Genomic DNA, 14,863 nt, shown 5'->3' on the forward strand with positions numbered 1-14,863 from the left:
TTACAGCTCCATATTTCCGAGATTCCAGACAAGGCGAGGTGGATGTTTTGATTTTCCGTGCGATATTTCAACTGCTCTCGTTGATGTGTTCCTCAAATATGGCGAGCCCAGAACTCAGTCACTAGCTGCTTTTAATTTATGGTTCAGATGGCTCTGAGCACTATGGGACTTAACATCTGAGGTCATCAGTCCCCTAGAACTTAGAACTACTTAAACCTAACTAACCCAAGGACATCACCCACATCCATGCCCGAGGCAGGATTCGAACTTGCGACCGTAACGGTCGCGCGGTTCCAGACTGAAGCGCCTAGAACCGCTCTGCCACACCAGCGAGCGCTTTTAATTTAATTATTCATTTTTTTTTCCTTCCATGAGTACACAGTTAAGGTGAGCTGCTCGGCATCTGGTTTATAGTAGAATTCGGTTGTTTCGAACACACACAAATTTTACAATCAGAAAAATTTGGGTAAGATTTCTAGTTCCAGCATGTGGAGGGACTACGTTTAACTGGGATGCTACTATTGTCAGTTCTCCTACGCTGATAAGCTTTGATCTCCCTTGACGTCAGTGGAACTTGTTTGAATGTTGGGACGGAGGCAGCATCCTACACTACGTTGCAGTAAGTAGAAGAGATGGCAAATACAATGGGAAGGGATGGGAATGAAATGCTGCCATACAGGCGAAAGCCAACGAAACACTGATTGAAATGGCTAACTGTTCAACTGTCTCCTAAAACAGCTTCCGTCAAAAGGTTGAAGAAAGTCTGTATGCTGCGAGACGTAGTTTTTGTGCGTGGTAGTCGCCGTAAAGGAGAAGTGAGGATGGGAGGAGGAAAGATATGTCTCGTTGATGGTTATGTGAATGATTTTGGTAAAAATCTTCTGTTATGAATGGATAATAAGAGTTTTATTGCCGAGTGGGATATGTGCGCATAATATGTTTTTACTATGGGCAACAGTAAATTTTTTTGTCTCTTGTCATACGTGGTAACTTTCGTCTATCGTTAATTTCTAGTACAAACTATTTTGAGTAGTGATCTTGTGCTAATATGTAGTTACCGAAAACTGAATGCGAGTTCTCTCACGCTATAGGTTGTATGGCAGGCGACTTTGGAACAATCAGCATCCGTAGATTAATGGACGGCATCCAAACAACATTTGTCGGTATATCTGTGTTAAAAAGTATAATGATATATACTTATATGAATATGGTGTCTGTTCTTTCGGACATACAAAGTGAGAATGTGGATCTTGCGGAAGGCGTGCGCGAGATAGTCCCTGCAGTCGCTCTATCCTCTGTGCCCTCGGTGGCTCAGAGGGATAGAGCATCTGCCATGTAAGCAGGAGATCCCGGGTTCGAGTCCCGGTCGGGGCACACATTTTCACCTGTCACCGTTGACATATATCAACGCCCGTTAGCAGCTGAAGGTATTAATATAACTCTAATTTCGTTATAATAATATAAGCGCAATCCACGAAACCACGAAGCTTGGTGGCTGATGTAAGTAGCAAAAATTTCTTACGAGTCACAAGAAGGTGCGGGGAAATAAATTGCTGGAATGAGTCCACGATCATTATGGATGTTTGTGAATAATCCTGTCTAGAAGGGGAAATGTTTTCTTATTTATCACATTATGTGACGAAATATCGTAAAGAAAAAACCTTAAGTGATCTCGACAGTTTTATATGCAAAGACTATCACGCAATATAGTAATGTTATCGTCATTCTGTCTTCTCCCCGTCAGGTTCTCTTTGTGATCAATTTTCTCTTTATGGAAGAATTAAAAATGAGAGCAGAGTCAGATTCAGCAATCGTGAACACCACAAATCACGCCTGCTTGCATATAGAGAAAGCAGGTGTGCGCTAAGGTCAATGATATCTACCGACAGAGGTAGTTTAGGGCGGAAACGATTAACAAAGGTGCTAGAGCCAACTAAAGTTATTTGAGTTTTGTCCAGTCTACTACCTGCGTCAGCTACCGCTTCCAGTGTCTTCGTGGAATGCGCGAATAGAGCACATAACAAGGTTAAAGGATATCAGTTACAACATTCGTTAAGGGCGCTGCTACCCTCATGGAAGTGAAGACGACATGTTGAATGGAACAAACAGTCTAACGTGTACAGGTTATGGATAGAGAGTAAACCGAAGAAAGACGTAAATAATGAGTAGCAGAAACGAGATTAGCGATAATGTAACACCAAAACTGATAACCACGAAACAGACGAAGTTAGGGTATTCTACCACCTTGGGAACAAAATAACACGTGACAGAAGAAGCGAGGACGAAAAACCAAACTAGTGAGGCAAAGATGGCATTCCCGTCCAAAGGAACTATGTTAGTATCAAATATAGGCTTTCATTTGGGGATGTAATTTCTGATCATGTACGTTTGGAGCACAGCACTGGACGGTAGTGAATCATGAACCATGGGAGCACCGGAAAAGAAGAGACTCTGGACGTTTGAGATGTGGTACTATAGAAGGATATCGAAAATTTGGTGGACTGATAAGGAATTAGGAATTTCACAGCAGAGTCGGAGAAGAAAGGAATATGCGGAAAACGTTGACAAGAAAACATGAAAGAATCACAGGACACGCGTTAACATATCAGGGGATAACTTCCATGGTACTGGAGGGAGCTGTAGAGGGTAAAAGCTGCACGGGATTGTCTTTGAAGTTTCGGAATTTCAGCCGAATGAAGTAGACTTCTTGCCACGATATTTCGGCTGACAAACATTTAGCCATCCTCAGGTGAGTGTTTTGCAGAACGCTCACATGGAAGTGCCTGAATGGTTGTCAGCCGACAAATCGTGGCAAGAAATTGACGTCATCCGGCTGCAGTCCCGATACTTCATTGAATACTCATTACGCAATGAAACTTTCAAATCTCATACTGCAGGGGAAGACTGGAATACATCCAGCAAATAATTGAAGATGTTGGCAGCAACTGGTACTCTGAGATGAAGAGGTTGACACAAGAAAGGAATTTATGTCGGACAAGATCTAGCCAGCCAAATGGTTCAAATGGCTCTGAGAACTATGGGACTTAACATCTTAGGTCATCAGTCCCCTAGAACTTAGAACTACTTAAACCTAACTAACCTAAGGACATCACACACATCCATGCCCGAGGCAGGATTCGAACCTGCGACCGTAGCAGTCGCGCGGCTCCGGACTGAAGCGCCTAGAACCGCACGGCCACCGCGGGCGGCTCTAGCCAGTCACAAGACTACATACACACAGAGGTGATAAAAGTCATGGAATACCTCTTAATATCGTGTCGGATCTCCTTTTTCCCGGTGTAGTACAGCAACTCGGTGTAGAATGGACCCAACAAGCCTTTGGAAGTCCTATGCAGAATTATTGAGCCATACTGCCTCTACAGCCGTCCATAATTGCGATAGTATTGCCGCTGCAGGACTTTGTGAACGAACTATCCCCTCCATTATGTCCCATAAATGTTCATGTCGGGCTGTCTGGGTAGCCAAATAATTTGCTCAAATTGTCCAGTATGTTCCTCAAGGCAATTGCGGACAATTGTGGGCCGGTGACATGAATACCTGTCATCCATAAAATTCCATCATTCAAATGGCTCTGAGCACTATGGGACTCAACATATGAGGTCATCAGTCCCCTAGAACGTAGAACTACTTAAGCCTAACTAACCTAAGGACATCACACACAGCCATGCCCGAGGCAGGATTCGAACCTGCGACCGTAGGGGTCACGCGGTACCAAACCGAAGCGCCTAGAACAGCACGGCCACACTGGCTGGCAATTCCATCATTGTTTGGGAACAGGTAGCGGAACATAGCCATTTCCAGTCAATGATCGGTTCAGTTGGACTGGAGAACCCAGACCATTCCATGTAAACACCGCTCACACTATTATGGAGCCGCCACCATCTTGCACAGTGCCTTTTTGACAACTTGGATCCATTCAAATGGCTCTGAGCACCATGGGACTTAACATGTGAGGTCATCATTCCCCAAGACTTAGAGCTAATTAAACCTAACTAACCTAAGGACGCCGCGCGCGATCAGCCGAGCGGTCTATTGCCCTGCAGTCATGGACTGTTCGGCTGGTCCCGGCGGAGGTTCGAGTCATCCCTCGGGCTTGGGTGGGTGTGTTTCTCCTTAGTATAATTTAGGTTAAGTAGTGTGTAAGCTTAGGGACTGATGGCCTTAACAGTTAAGTCCCATAAGATTTCACACACATTTGATTTTGATAACCTAAGGACATCACATACATCCATGCCCGAGGTAGAATTCGAACATACGATCGTAGCAGCAGCGCGGTTCCGGACTGAAGCGCCTAGAACCGCTCGGCCCTAGCGGCCGGCACTTGGATCCGTGGCTTCGTAGGGTCTGCGCCACACTCCTACCCTACAATCAGCTCTTACCAACTGATAGAGGGATTCATCGGAGTAGGCCAAGGTTTTCACGACGTCTAGGGTCCGACCGATATGATCACGAGCCCATGAGAGGCGCTGCAGGCGATGTCGTGCTGTTAGCAGAAGGCACTCGCGTCGGTCATCTACTGCCGTAGCCCATTAACGTCAAATTTCGCTGCACTGTCCTAACGTATACGTTCGTGGTACGTCCCACATTGATTTCTGCGGTTGTTTCACACAGTGTTGCTTGTCTCTTAGCACTGACAACTCTTCTCAAACGCTGCTGCTCTGGGTCGTTAAGTGAAGGCCGTCGGCCACTGTGTCGTCATTGCTGTGATGTAATGCCTGAAATTTGGTATTCTCGACACACTCTTGACACTGTGGATCTGGAAATATTGAATTTGCTAACGATTTCCGAAATGGAATGTCCCATGCGTCTAGCTCCAACTACCATTCCGCTTTCAAAGTCTGTTAATTACCGTCGTGTGGTCAAACTCACGCAGGAAATTTTTGCACATGAATCACTCGAGTACAAATGACAGCTCCACCAATCCACTGCCCCTTTATACCTAGTCTACGTGATACTACCGTCATCTGTAGATGAGCATATCACTATACCGTGACGTTTGTCATGTCAATGCATATTTAAATTAAAAACCAGAAATTTCTTTCAAAAACATCTCTCTGCCTCCGACGTGGCAGCGCAACCAGCACCGGCCGCTGCACGCACAGTGGGACGGAATAAGCTTCGCAGGTTGCCGGCTGCCCTGGCGCCTCCGGCGGATATTGCAGCTCGCGGCGGCGGAAACCGCTCGCCTTATTAAGGGCCCGTCGGCCGCAATATCCAGCCAATCAACGCCACAGCCAATGGCGACCGGCGTGGCGCCGCACGTGACCCATTCGTCAGCCGTCCTTGCCCCGGGGACACCGTGGCAGTTGCCTCGCAGACCCTCTGTATATCTACCACACCTCCCCAGGAATGAGTTTCCCCAAACCTCATGCCGGGACCAAACACTACAACAAGATATGTGCGGAACGAAACCGAGAAACGAAGAATCGAATTTATTTACATTACTAGCTATATGCCTGAGTTTCGCAATGGAAGTTAAAGAACAACATTCGCATACCGTCGCTTTTAGGAGTTCTGCACCACGATTGGGTAAAAACGGAACCCTTGTAATTAAGTTTGTTTTTACTATCCAAGATATCAAGCGTAACCTACAAAAAGAAACAAAGCACTTTTTTCAAAAGATTTCAACTTGGTTTCAGTTGTTAGAATTTTATTCTGTGACTGCAATTTCGACGTTAAGCCATTTTCAACCATAAGACTTTGACATACAGGCTTAATGCCAAAATTGCAACCACAAAATAGAATGCTGACAGCTGAAAGCAAGATGAAATCCCTTAAAACAATTATAGAAGATGTGGACCCGTACTACAAGAAAACAACTGACACTTTCGTTGAGTTTTTAATACAGAAAGCGACATCAGTACATCCATATACCCTAGCCAAGTAAATTTAATGTTACTTTGTATTCTGTCACTGACGTTGTAAGTAGGCTGTTTACGTTTTTCTGTTGGTAACGTCACATAGCACTCCGTATCAAAATCACTGGCTGTGCTGTGTGCAGTCTGTGGCTGGTTGGCATTGTTGGAATATTCGCTATTGTAGTGCTGGGCAGCTGGATGTGAACAGCGCGTAGCGTTGCGCAGTTGGAGGTGAGCCGCCAGCAGTGGTGGATGTCGGGAGAGAGATGGCAGAGTTTCCAGGGCGGACGATCTGGACGTGTGTCCGTCAGAAAAAGGAAATTTGTAACACTGGATGTCATGAACTTATATATATATATATATATATATATATATATATATATATTATGACTTTGGAACATTATTAAGGTAAATACAGTGTTTGTTCTCTATCAAAATCTTTCATTTGCTAACTATGCCCATCAGTAGTTAGTGCCTTCAGTAGTTAGAATCTTTTATTTAGCTGGCAGTATTGCCGCACGCTGTGTTGCAGTAGTTTGAGTGACGGAGAGTTTTGTGAGGTAAGTGATCATGAAAGGTATAGAGCCATTCTTTTGTAGGGATTATTGAAAGTCAGATAGCGTTGCGCTACATAAAAAAAAGTGTCAGTTTACTGTTGATCAGAATAAGTAAAGAGAGAAATGTCTGAGTACGTTCAGTTTTTCTGAAGCTTACGGCACTATAAATCCATTAAAGTAGCCATAGGTGAACTCTATTGTTGCAGACCAGTCTTTGAGTTAATTATCACATTTAACTGAACAATTTGTGTACCTTATTTGGCGTTCATCTGAAGGCGCTCTGCGCCTAGCTTGTTTTGAAATTGTCTGGTACTTCCGCACAGTACTTCAGCAAATTTTAAATTGTCCTACGAGCGAAATTGGTGTGCATAAAACGCTGTAATTGTTGTGTGCATTTTAAGTTCTGTTCCTAAATAGATTTTATTTGAAGATAGTTTTGAAAAGTGAATTGATGTCAGTTTATCATTATAAATTTTGTTTAATGATGCATTTTTAGATACGTTTGGGGATTTAAATGTTAATATTAAGTAGTTATCTAGTTTCAGCTGAAACTTTTAATTCATGTCGTTGTTACTTTCTTGAGCTTAAATTTGACATCTTTGCATCATCCTATTTGCCATCTTTGGTGGAACAGGATTAATATTTAATCGAGGACATTGTGGTCGTCTTGAACAAACTGTAACAGAAAGCATCAACAGGGGGCTGGAGTACTGGAACACGCGTTGATACTATGAAATGGAGCATTGATAATGGCTAGGCACTAGCCGAATTCTAGATTTGCCGAATGAAGTCTGTGAGAAAAGGACGACTGATTGCTGTGCTCTATCATTTGAAAGACATTGTAGAAGTTACCTTTAAAAGAAATAAGAAGGTGTGGACATCTGTTTTTTGTAAACGTTGAGTAGGAATTTCTGGTCAATAAATTTGTTTTAGAAGCATGTCTGAAATAATGTTAGCCCGGCACCTTAACACTTCCTACAGCTCCTACCGTATCAGCACAGAAAATATAGATATAGAAGATCTAGATATAGAAGAAAATATCAATATAGGCGAAGATATAGCGGGTTGTTTGAAACATTTTGACAAGCTTTAAGGGTGTTGCAGGGTAAGTTGTGCTGAGAAACAATTATTAATATTAATATAATTATAATTCGACACTTTTCGCCGTTTCAGAGTTAATTAACACTGAAGTTAATCAGGCCGCTAAGCGCAAATAGCAGCATCCTGCCAGATACAATATATAATTAGTGTTAGTTGTTCTCATAACGTAGACGATGGCGCACGAGACTGCTCAGCCTTTGGCTCGGATTTGATCCTTACTATCATCCCATGTCCAATTTTTGTATCGCTCTCTTGCTCGCTTTTAGGAAACCAACGAAAGGACACGTTTGACGACAACGTTTCTCGAGAGCCGCTTGAATTTTCGAGCACAACGCTCCGATTGCCTGACTTCAAAGCTAATTAACTCTGTAACGACGCAACGTTTCGAAATTTTTTCTTAACAATTATTTCTCAGCAAAACCTCCCCTGCAACATCCTTATAAGCTTTCCAAACTGTTTCTAATCACCATGTACACACTGGGTCAAAATGGCTCTGAGCACTATGGGACTTAACATCTGAGGTCATCAGTCCTGTAGAATTTAGAACTACTTAAACCTAACTAATCTAAGGACATCACACACATCCTTGCCCGAGGCAGGATTCGAACTTGCGACCGTAGCGGTCGCGCGGTTCCAGACTGAAGCGCCTATAATCGCTCGGTCACAGCGGCCGGCTGTAGACACTGGGCAATCAAATGAAACGATATAGATGGAAGAAAGTAACTAAACAGTTTATTACAGCAAAAGTAATTCCCGGAACTGTTAAAACATTTATCCCACTGTGAGTCAAGATGGTCAGTGTTCTGGCGGAAAAATGTTTGCGGTTGCCTACGGTAACATAATTGTACCTAAGAGTGCACCTCTTCCTCCGAAGCAAATTGAGGGCCACGAGCTCCAAAAATATGGAAATCACATTGGGATAGATCGGGACCTTATGTAAGATGTGTGACAGTTTCCACGCGAAACTTGTGCAGCGTAGTCGAAACAACATTGGCACCAAGTGGCTGACATCATTCTGTTGCACGATAATTTTCTAACGTTAATTTTCTACCGTCTTCTGCAGGTTCCAATTCCCCCCTCCCACGATACTTTAACGAATTGAACTCACATGCATAAAACAACCTCAGACGTTTGATTACAAATGAGTTCGTGAGTTAAATATTGGAGGAGGAGAAGGTTAATGTTTAAAGTCCCGTCAACATCGAGGTCATGAGAGACGAAGCACAAGCTCGGATTAGGGAAGGATGGGGCAGGAAATCGGGCGCGCCCTTTCAAAGGATCCGTCCCGACATTTTCCTCAAGCGATTTAGGGAAATCACGAAAAACGTAACTCTGGACGGCCGCGAGTTTGAACCTTTGGTCTCCAGAATGCGAGAGCAATGTGCTAACCACTGCGCCACGTCGTTCGGTGGTAAATATTTGACGTTCACAATGTAAAACCTTAATAGTTGAAGACTCTGTAGTTTGTCACGTACCTCAATGTTTGTAAGTCATGTCTCCTGAACTACATGCAATAAAACGATTTGATTTTGCAGGCATGTTCAGTAGTATATATGTATATTGTCTGCTGACAGCGGTGGCCGAGCGGTTCTAGGCGCTTCAGTCAGGAACGGCGCGACTGCTATGGTCGCAAATTAGAATCCTGCCTTGGGCATGGATGTGCGTGATGTCCTTAGGTTAGTTAGGTTTAAGTATACTACTGGCCATTAAAATTGCTACACCAAGAAGAAATGCAGATGATAAACGGGTATTCATTGGACTGATAAGTTATACTAGAACTGGCTTGCGATTACATTTTCACGCAATTTGGGTGCATAGATCCTGACAAATCAGTACCCAGAACAACCACCTCTGGTCGTCATAACGGCCTTGATACGTCTGGGCATTGAGTCAAACAGAGCTTGGATGGCGTGTACAGGTACAGCTGCCCATGCAGCTTCAACACGATACCACAGTTCATCAAGAGTAGTGACTGGCGTATTGTGACGAGCCAGTTGCTCGGCCACCATTGACCAGACGTTTTCAATTGGTGAGAGATCTGGAGAATGTGATGGCGATGGCAGCAGTTGAACATTTTCTGTATCCAGAAAGCCCCGTACAGGACCTGCAACATGCGGTCGTGCATTATCCTGCTGAAATGTAGGGTTTCGCAGGGATCGAATGAAGGATAGAGCCACGGGTCGTAACACATCTGTTCAAACTGCCGTCAATGCGAACAAGAGGTGACCGAAACGTGTAACTAATGGCACCCCATACCATCACGCCGGGTGATACACCAGTATGGCGATGACGAATACACGCTTCCGATGTGCGTTCACCGCGATGTCGCCAAATACGGATGCGCCCACCGTGATGCTGTAAACAGAACCTGGATTCATCCGAAAAAATGACGTTTTGCCATTCGTGCACCCAGGTTCGTCGTTGAGTACACCATCGCAGGCGCTCCTGTCTGTGATGCAGCGTCAAGGGTAACCGCAGCCATGGTCTCCAAGCTGATAGTCCATGCTGCTGCAAACGTCGTCGAACTGTTCGTGCAGATGGTTGATGTCTTGCGAACGCCCCGATCTGTTGACTCAGGGATCGAGACGTGGCTACAGGATCCGTAACAGCCATGCGGATAAGATGCCTGTCATCTCGACTGCTAGTGATACGAGGCCGTTGGGATTCATCACGGCGGTCCGTATTACCCTCCTGAACCCACCGATTCCATATTCTGCCAACAGACATTTGGATCTCGACCAACTCGAGCAGCAATGTCGCGATATGATACGCCGCAATCGCGATAGGCTACAATCCGACCTTTATCCAAGTCGGAAACTTGATGGTAAGCATTTTTCCTCCTTACACGAGGCATCACAACAACGTTTCACCAGGCAACGCCGGTCAACTGCTGTTTGTGTATGAGAAAGCGGTTGGAAACTTTCCTCATCTCAGCACGTTGTAGGTGTCGCCACCGGTGCCAACCTTGTGTGAATGCTCTAGAAAGCTAATCATTTGCATGTCACAGCATCTTCTTCCTGTCGGTTAAATTTCGCGTCTGTAGTAAGTCATGTTCTTGGTGTAGCAATTTTAATGGCCAGTAGTATAGTTCTCAGTTCTAGGGGACTGATGACCTCAGATGTTAAGTCCCATAGTGCTCAGAGCCATTTGAAACATTTTTGAATACTGTCTGCACAGTATGTTGCGAATAGAATTAGTAGTGAGGAAGTAATAAATTGAAAACTCATCCCTGATGCTGAAGCTGTACTGTAGGAACAGCCAAAATGTAGTAAGGGATACACTTTTTTGTTTCAGCGAGAAAAAGTTTCAAAAAGGTTTGAAATTGGGTTTGAAGTTTGTCGGAAGTCGGTAAGTAATATAGATGTGTTCACTCCCTCCAGGCCCCCTCCCCCAAAAAGGAATTCCTCCATTGCCCTCTCCTTTCCCCCTCCCTTTCTCTCCCTCTCTCTCTCTCTCTCTCTCTCTCTCTCTCTCTCTCTCTCTCTCTCTCTCTTCGCTCGCTCTATTGGTGTAATTTTGCCTGCAGATGTGACCGCTAAGAGACCTACAGTTGGCCCACAACAAGCGGGCGCAATAACGGATTCCGATTCGAGTGGCGGCGGCTGCCGTCTCGCTGGGATTAATTAAGTTCTTTCAGTTAAGCTGTCAATGTTTAGCGACCGTCGTCTAGCAGAGCCCCTTTTTTTGCAATCGGAGCTTTTAATCGTCCAGTAATCCTTAATCCCGAACAGCGCACGTTTCTGGAACGGCTTGTCGGCAGCGTATAAATCACGTCTTGTGATTGCAGCAGCTATTGAGTCTGTCACATTCTGTGATAACCGTTTATTGTCACGATGAATGTACCAATGCGTCTCCTTTAAATCCAACTGTGAGGCGGAAGGGGGAAAAAAACCCTTCGACAGTCAGAGGGACAAAGTTAACAGCTGTCTCTGAGCCATCTGTAAATGTATGACAAACGTAAAAATGTAATATACTGCACTACACAGACTCGTCTTCCTGGCAAACAACATTTTATTTCCTACTTACATCCAGCATGCTGGATGGCAATAGGCGGCAACTTATTATCATTCAATAAAATTACAAAACCATCAGAATTGGAACTTTGTAATTTTATTGATTCAAACTTTTATTGTTTGTTGCTGAGACCATGCTCTCAAACATTTAAATTTCCGAAACACCCTTCTTCGATCGATCTCTTTCCCTCTCAAGGTCTCCCTGTCTCCCCCCCCCCCCTTTCTCTCTCTCTCTCTCTCACACACACACACACACACACACACACAATTTTTTCTTTCACAAATCTATTGTCACCAGTTGTGATCCATTTCTTTCAAAATCGGTAACACGTTCTTGAGCAAAATTAATGTCGAGCAAGTGACTAAATCTCTTATATACACGCCCAAGGATTGTAGTAACAGCAGATCTAACTAATTAAGTCACTCTTTACTTTATTTCGTCCATTTCATTTACATACTGCCCCAAGAGATCACAGTTCCATTAAAATCGCATCAGAAATATATACTTAATTGCACGACCATTTTCTGTAATTGTTCACATTATTAGGTGGATCATACAAATATTTTTCTTATTAGGTAATGTAATAGTGTGTCTTGATCGCTTTCTTATTCTATAAACTTTACAATTTACGTGTTTCGTTACTAATCGACGGTACAGTTGTAGATTGTAATTTTTGCAGATTAGTGTTTATCGATGCCCTCTTAAAATTATTCTGAAGATGGTTCAAAGCCAAAACGCATGAAATTGCAAAGTTTTTACAATAAAAAAGCGACCAAGATAGAGTATTACACTGTGTAGTGCAATGATGATCGCGAACTCATAATTATTTTATGTCATTCATCGACGTTTTAATATTCTCACATCATGCAGTTAACACTGACTGTACAACCCAGAACATTAAATGACACCGTTACGCTGCCGACCAATAGGTCTAAACAGGAACTAACAGCAATTGGTTTCACTCTGGCACTTGTATACTGTAGTTGTAAATCAGCACACACTGTTAAGTGCTGTGGTTAAATTACAAGCTCGCGCAGCATTTTAACGATCATATTCGTTTCGTCCCAACATTAGCTCCTTCAGTCCGGCGTGCAATCTGTGGAAGATCTACGGTGATCGTTCACTGTTGTTGCAAATGATCCAGGGTCTTGAGATAATCGGGAACTTGTACTCTACTTTCGCATCTCATAAACGTTTCCTCGAACTTTAACTACAGTTCATAGGCTCCAACACCATGCCATGCAGACACATACCAAAAACTGTTCAAATGTGTGTGAAATCTTATGGGCCTTAACTGCTAAGATCATCAGTCCCTAAGCTTACGCACTACTTAACCTAAATTATCCTAAGGACAAACACAGACACACCCATGCCCGAAGGAGGACTCGAACCTCCGCCGGGACCAGCCGCACAGTCCATGACTGCAGCGCCTTACACGACACATACCGATATGTTATCTTGGAACTAACAGGATATATTCAATGTCGAATACTAATTATGTTTAATGGCGGGGATTTATCGAGAAACTCTGTTATGAAATTGTAACGTTACATTCCGACCGAATAAAGCTTTTTTTTTTTTTCAATAAATGCAATATATCAGTTACCTGTTTGCTGCTGGTAAACCTTTCGGGGTATATAAGGTCGTGGTTTACGAAACTCTTCTGTACCTAACGTTTCGTCCAAAACTGCCAGGACATCTTCAGAGGCGTTGCTCCTTCGTTGAGTCATGCCGATATCTGAAGATGTCCTGCACAGTTCTGGACGAAACGTTAGGAACAGGAGAGTTTCGTAGGCCACAACATTCTGTCCCGAAAGGTTTATCAGCTGCTGCTGATCCGGTCGTCAAAGCCTTTATTCTTTACCCGTTCGACATAATAACGTTAATCATTCACACAGCCCAAAAGTAAAAAGCAATCCTTCGAAGAAACAAATTATTATGTTGCGTAGAGCAAAAGCAATTTGTATGCACGGTAAAATACTTCAAAGTGCTTTGTGGTGCATACAAAAAGTCGAGAGTTGCACCGCTTTTAGAACTAAACTCATGCCTGCGTCCCATAAAATATTCTTCTCTGATCCATACAATGGTAGCGGTGACACCTCCCGTTTTGTTGTTCTGCTGTCAACAGGAACTCTCGGAATGTTCCATCACGGGCAGCAGGCAGAGCTATAGCCATAGAACGACGTGGATTCAAAACACACCACTCTGCGGAAGAAATTCTTAATAAGCCGCACGCTCTGAGAAAGCGTCGTCGCTGTGATATTTTTGCTCCGCCATCATTTTAAATAGCTCTTAATTAAAAGAGCAAGAGTAATTACGGTGAACAAAAGTAGTTCGGTAGAATGGCTCTGGCGTACCTTGCACTTGAGCCAGGTAGCAATTTCGTGTAACTGAGGGGTGCGAACTCTTGAACACACTTTCCGAAAAACTTTAATGGCAAGTACGAAGAAAAGAGGACTTAGCCCGAACTTTTACCTTAACTGCCGTCTAGGATTAAAAAAAATGAACGAGAGAGACAGAGAGGAGTGGAAAGAGCGAAGGCGCTAGTTGGAGAATGGCCACCTACGTCTGCAAAGTTATCACGTAATGGTGGCGCTCTATCGAGCACCACAAAGTTTTCGTGCTGGCCACAATATATCGCTTCTTTTCCGATGCAGAAGTTCTATGACATCATTACGCACTGTTACCACAGGTTTTAGAGAATTCCATATGAAACAGAGGCAAATAATTAGTGGTAATATTCTTTTCCAGAGGATAAAGACTTGTAAATGTAACCAAACGTATGCGTCCACACATCCATATGTATGTGTGTGTGTGTGTGTGTGTGTGTGTGTGTGTGTGTGTGTCCGTCGTAACCTTGGAGAGATAGTAGCAAGTTTTGTCAAACTTAGTGCATATATAGGATGTTGATTATAACTGAAGACATTGAAATATCTAAAAACCTACACGTCGGATCAGAAAAGTTACAGTTCCAATTTTTTTTTTTTTTTTTGTTTCGGAGGGGGATATCCAACGATACCACACTCACCCCACAATCCCACCCCGTGCGTGGGTGGTGGGGGCAAACTTTGAAATCTTCAGTGAGAACCACCGTTTTTTATTATAGATTACGATTCTACGGCAAAATTTATATCCGTTTTGTCTGAGGCATTTTATTTGTTTCGCCGCAGATGGCGCTGTAATCGGAGGAATAGATATGGGTATACAATCGTAATTTACGACATACTACTCAGTAGCCCTTGAATATCCAGTGGCATATTGGACCCCAACTCCACGCTGCGAGGGTAAGACAGGCCAGTATTTAATAACTTC

At 43.6% G+C, this 14,863-nt stretch overlaps 1 protein-coding gene and 1 non-coding gene across 2 annotated transcripts in view; one reads left to right on the forward strand and one right to left on the reverse strand.

Annotated features, from left to right (window-relative positions):
• Positions 1 to 14,863, reverse strand: part of LOC124798817 (neural-cadherin-like) — an 858,611-nt gene that overhangs the window by 601,128 nt on the left and 242,620 nt on the right. The gene's annotated exons all lie outside the window — the stretch shown is intronic.
• Positions 1,300 to 1,374, forward strand: Trnat-ugu. The gene has a single exon. It is a non-coding gene; the product is annotated as a tRNA-Thr (tRNA).

This window comes from Schistocerca piceifrons, chromosome 5 (genome assembly GCF_021461385.2).
Source record: "Schistocerca piceifrons isolate TAMUIC-IGC-003096 chromosome 5, iqSchPice1.1, whole genome shotgun sequence".
In the NCBI taxonomy this organism is placed as follows: Eukaryota; Metazoa; Arthropoda; class Insecta; order Orthoptera; family Acrididae; genus Schistocerca; species Schistocerca piceifrons.